Here is a 6000-nt window from a genome sequence, read left to right as displayed (position 1 = left end):
GGCAGAAGTTAAGAGGCAAGTAGATGATTTGCTACAGAAAGGATACATCAGACCGAGTTCATCACCATGGGGAGCTCCGGTTATTTTTGTGGAAAAGAAAGACCATACTCAGAGAATGTGTGTGGACTATCGTGCACTAAACGATGTGACTATTAAGAATAAGTATCCACTACCCAGGATTGATGATTTGTTTGATCAGCTTAAAGGTGCCACTGTTTTCTCCAAGATAGATCTTCGATCAGGGTATCATCAGTTGAGAATCAAAGAGGAAGATATACCTAAGACAGCTTTTACCACTAGGTATGGGTTGTTCGAATGTACTGTTATGTCTTTTGGACTTACCAATGCCCCTGCTTTCTTCATGAACTTGATGAATAAGGTGTTTATGGAATACTTAGACAAGTTCGTGGTGGTCTTTATTGATGATATTCTTATCTACTCTCGAACCAAAGAAGAGCATGAGGAACATCTTCGCCTTGCATTGGAGAAGCTACGAGAACATCAACTGTATGCTAAGTTTAGCAAGTGTGAATTTTGGTTGTCTGAAGTGAAATTCCTTGGTCACGTCATCTCAGCCGGAGGAGTTGCCGTCGATCCTAGTAACGTGGAATCCGTAACCAATTGGAAGCAACCAAAGACAGTTTCAGAGATTCGCAGTTTCCTAGGCCTCGCAGGATATTATCGGAGGTTTATAGAGAATTTTTCCAAGATTGCTAAGCCCATGACACGACTGCTTCAGAAAGATGTGAAGTACAAGTGGTCGGAAGAATGTGAACAGAGTTTTCAAGAATTGAAAAGTCGCTTAATATCAGCTCCTATTTTGATTTTGCCTGATCCAAAGAAGGGTTTTCAAGTGTATTGTGATGCATCCAAACTTGGGTTAGGTTGTGTTCTGATGCAAGATGGAAAGGTGGTTGCCTATGCCTCTCGACAGTTACGTCCGCATGAGAAGAACTACCCTACTCATGATATTGAGTTAGCTGCAGTCGTTCATGCATTGAAGATTTGGCGTCATTATCTTTTCGGTACTCGTACAGAAGTGTACACCGATCACAAGAGTTTAAAGTATATCTTTACTCAGCCGGATCTGAACATGAGACAACGGAGATGGTTGGAATTAATTAAGGATTATGACATGGGAATTCATTATCATCCGGGAAAGGCTAATGTTGTAGCAGACGCTCTTAGCAGAAAAGGCTATTGCAATGCTACAGAAGGACGACAGTTGCCATTGGAATTATGCAAGGAATTTGAAAGATTAAATTTGGGAATTGTCGGTAGAGGTTTCGTTGCAGCCTTAGAAGCGAAGCCCACTCTAATTGATCAAGTTAGAGAAGCCCAAATTAATGATCCTGATATTCAAGAGATCAAGAAGAATATGAGAAGAGGAAAAGCTATTGGTTTCTTGGAGGATGAGCACGGAACTGTATGGTTGGGTGAGAGAATCTGTGTCCCCGACAACAAAGATCTAAAAGATGCAATTCTGAAATAAGCTCATGATACTTTATACTCCATTCACCCTGGTAGTACTAAGATGTACCAGGATCTTAAGGAAAGATTTTGGTGGGCAAGTATGAAGCGTGAAATCGCAGAATACGTAGCAGTATGTGATGTTTGTCAGCGAGTCAAGGCAGAACATCAGAAACCCGCCGGTTTGTTGCAACCTTTGAAGATTCCTGAATGGAAATGGGAAGAAATTGGTATGGATTTTATTACTGGTTTACCCAGAACGTCATCAGGCCATGACTCTATTTGGGTGATAGTCGACAGACTTACCAAAGTGGCTCATTTCATTCCGGTAAAGACAACTTATTCCGGAAGTCGCTTAGCGGAATTGTATATGGCAAGGATTGTGTGTTTGCATGGCGTCCCTAAGAAGATAGTGTCTGATCGAGGCAGTCAGTTTACTTCAAATTTTTGGAAGAAACTTCAGGAAGAGATGGGTTCTAAGCTGAACTTTAGTACTGCTTATCATCCGCAGACAGACGGACAAACCGAAAGGGTGAATCAAATTTTGGAAGACATGTTGAGAGCTTGTGCTCTAGATTTCGGTGGAAGTTGGGATAAGAATCTACCCTATGCAGAATTTTCGTACAACAACAGTTATCAAGCTAGTCTACAGATGGCTCCGTACGAAGCACTGTATGGTCGGAAGTGCCGCACTCCGCTTTTGTGGGATCAAACGGGAGAACGTCAGGTTTTCAGAACGGATATCCTAAGGGAAGCAGAAGAAAAGGTAAAGATCATTCAAGAAAGATTGCGTGTGGCTCAGTCTCGTCATAAGAGTTATGCCGACAATCGCCGCAGAGATTTAAGTTTTGAAGAGGGAGATTATGTGTATCTTCGTGTCACGCCTCTACGAGGAGTTCATCGTTTTCATACCAAGGGAAAATTGGCACCGCGTTTTGTGGGACCTTATAAGATTGTCAGTAGAAGAGGAGAGGTTGCTTATCAGTTGGAGTTACCTCAATCTTTGGCAGGAGTTCATAATGTGTTCCATGTTTCGCAATTGAAAAAGTGTTTAAGGGTACCTACCGAACAAGCTAATCTTGACCAGATAGAAGTCCAAGAGGATTTGACTTATGTTGAGAAACCAATCCGTATCCTGGAAACAAGTGAGAGAAGAACCAGGAATCGAGTTATCCGTTTTTGCAAAGTCCAGTGGAGTAATCACTCGGAAGAAGAATCAACTTGGGAACGAGAAGATGAATTGAAGTCAGCTCATCCGCACCTGTTCGCCAGTTCTTCCGAATCTCGAGGACGAGATTCTGTTTAAGGGGGGTAGGTTTGTCACACCCTGAAAATTCAAAATATATATAAATTGTTGTTTAAATGGAATTTCTAGAATTTATTTTAAAAGTCTTGAAGAGAAGATCTAAGTTTAATTAATAAATTCCAATATAAAATTGGGCCAGATAAAATTTCATTAAATACTTTGCTTAATTCTATAATTCCTGGATTTTTCTGGGATTTATTTGAGCTAAGAAAGTATTTTTAATAAATGGAATTGCATTTAAGGAATAATTTAAATTGAAAAAGGTTTTAAAAAGTCTCTTTTGGCTTTGGGCCGAAAGTCGGCCCAAAACCGTTCTCTCTCTCCTCGGCCCAGTCCGGCCCAGTCCGCAGCCGCCCGCGCGAGCGCGCTGTCGCTGACAGGTGGGGCCCACCCGTCAGTCGTCGTCTACCTTCGGCCGCCGCCGCCCGAAACCCTAGTTTCGCGCCGCCGCCGTTTCCCTTCCAAATCCGGCCGTTCCTTTCCTTCTCCGGCTGATTTGTTAGAGGGGAAACAATCTCCGGGATCTCCTCTACCTTTTCTCCTTTGGAATCTTTGGTTAAATCGCTTTGGAAAGCGTCGGAGACGAGTTCGATTCGGATCGGTTTTCCCTCTCTCCAAGCCGAAGGTTTCCTTCGCCGTTGCCGTCGCCGTGGGCCTTCGCCGCCGCCTCCGAGCCCCTTTAAAAGGACCCCCGGTGTCTCCTCTACCCGTCGCCCCCCTCGCCTTCGCTTCTCGTCGCCGGAAGAGCCCTAGCGCCGTGTGCCCTAGCTTCGCCGTCGCCGCCGCCGCTTCAGCCGTGCTCCGCCGTCGCTCCAGCTGTCGCCGTCGCTCGGGAAGACCGCCGTCGTGCTCGCCAAGTCGCCGCCGTCCTCGTCCGCCCCTTCGCAGCCGTCGGAACCCGCCGGAGCTTCGTCGCCGTCGACAACCCGAAGGTAGCCGTCGCTTCCTTCTCGTCGCCGTCGCCGTCCGTTGCTTCTCCGCCGTCGTTTTGGTCACCGGTGTGTTCGCCGCGTTGTCCTCTACGTGCTGGTGCCCTCTGTTCGTGCCGTAGCGCCGCCGTTCGCCGGTGAGTGTCCGCCGCCCGAGCCGTCTTCTTCGCCGAGCCGCCGCCGTCGTCGGTGATGTCATTGTTGACGTCATCGGGATCCTCTCCCGTGAGCCGGTCGTGGACCGATCGATCTCGGCCATCCGATTTGGATCGGATCAATCTCGGCCGTCCGTTCGCGTGAACCGCCGCCCGTGCGCCCGGTCCACCCAAACCCTAGCCCGCTGACGCAATAATCCTTCTTTTCCTTTTCAAAAATAATTCATTATTGCGTCATAATTCAATTTAAACCGATTTAAGTGTTTTAATCCGATTTAATCTTTAAAAATTCATAACTAATTCATCTTAGCTCCGATTTAGTTGGTTCAAGTCTCTAAATTTTTCTAAAATTGAGATCTACACATTAAAAATATCCACATGTACTGTTCATGCTTGTTTATGTGCTGTTTTGGTGATTTTGCTCTTTTCTGCTTAGATTCCGTCGTTTCCGGAGAGTCCGTTTTCGCAGAAGAAGAGTTTGAAGAGTTCCAAGGCCAGCAAGGCAAGTCACACAGATCCCAAACAACCCTTTGAGCATGTTGATCCTATTTAAAGCTATTGTTTCTATTCAACTATTGCATCTATTTTCGAATGTCATTGGGTGGAATTAACCTATTGATTGTTATAACCCTTTTGTACTTGATTACCTTATTCCTTGATACCTTGGGGTTATATTAATTTGACTAGTTGAGCTTTATTTATATTGGTTCAACTAGATATTAGATATAATTGCTTAGCCCTGCTTAGAAACATTATTACACTTATGGGATAACTAATGACTCACTATTATTTCATGATGGCTTAATGATAGTTCACGATGGTCGATCGTGATTAGTTAATTAATTAATGTGCCAACTAAAACCTGATAATGGTGGGTTGTGGGCACATGGTTTTGATGGTCGTGCTCATGACAATTAAGGACCGGTTCACGAGTTTCGGTTGTGAAACATTTATCGTGCCAACCACAAGCCAGCATGGGCAACGGCTTTATCTTTTGTATAGCATGGTTCATTGCGGGGCACCAGACTGAGAAGTGGCGGAGATAAGCCCACGGGGGTCGCTGGGGAGTCCATGCCTTGTTTTATAAGGGGGTGATTATGATCCAGGAAGGTGCGCTGCAGTGGATTGTGTTATGCGAGGGGTATTGTCACAACTCCTTTCCGAGATACCGTGGTGGTATTGAGGCACATGGTGACATGATGTGGGGTTGTGTCTTGTGGGTACAGTGGTACACCTCTGATCAGAGTAAAACTATTCGAATAGCCGTGCCCGCGGTTATGGGCGGGTCTAACAATGTCTTTCGTGATTAGTCTCACACCTCTCATCATTGTAAAAGATGCTTAAACTGATAATAATTTGATTAGCTCCTGGTTTGGAATGGTACATTCCTGGTTTGGAGATAGAACTGTGCAGCCGGGTGGTTGTTCAGAATGGTTGGGCCTATACAACAGGGTATGTTGTATAGCGTTGGATTAATATTGTTTAATTATTACTTAACTGTTTCGTTAAAATTCTCAAATGTTTGCTAAATGCTGCTTTTGCAAATGGAACCCTATTATGCCATCCTTTGTTATCCTGTGCACTTGCATATTTGCTGCGTGGCTTGCTGAGTATGTCATATACTCACCTTGCAATCATTCATCAGAGGAAGAGTTCTACAATGAGGCTGATGGTGTGGAGGATTAGGTGTAGCCTTGGTCAAGCTGCCTGTGGAGTGGAGCCGTCTGCGCCGTTTATTTAATTTCCGCTGCTTAGAACTTTATTGATTGAGAGGAACTATCTACCTCTGTAATGACATTTTATTCGCTTATTAATTAGAGTAATATTTGCACTCTATTATCAATTTGTTATTGTGTGCCTCGGCTGATTCCTGGACGAGGGTTCACACACATGTAAGCGTTTGGAATTTTGGATAGAAATTCCGGGCGTGACATTGACTCCCAGTCCGACGTAGTAATCTTGGAAATCGGCGCTGATGAACTGGGAGCCGTTATCCGTTATGATGCGGTGAGCCAATCCATATCTGCAAAATATCCCCTTGATGAATTTGATGGCGTTGTCAGCCTTGATTTCCCCCGTGGATGTTGCCTCGATCTATTTGTTGAATTTGTCGATTGCCACGAATAGGAATTTGTAGCTG

Source organism: Oryza sativa, chromosome 10 (assembly GCF_034140825.1).
Source record: "Oryza sativa Japonica Group chromosome 10, ASM3414082v1".
Classification (NCBI taxonomy): Eukaryota; Viridiplantae; Streptophyta; class Magnoliopsida; order Poales; family Poaceae; genus Oryza; species Oryza sativa.
This window is presented reverse-complemented; position numbering follows the sequence as displayed.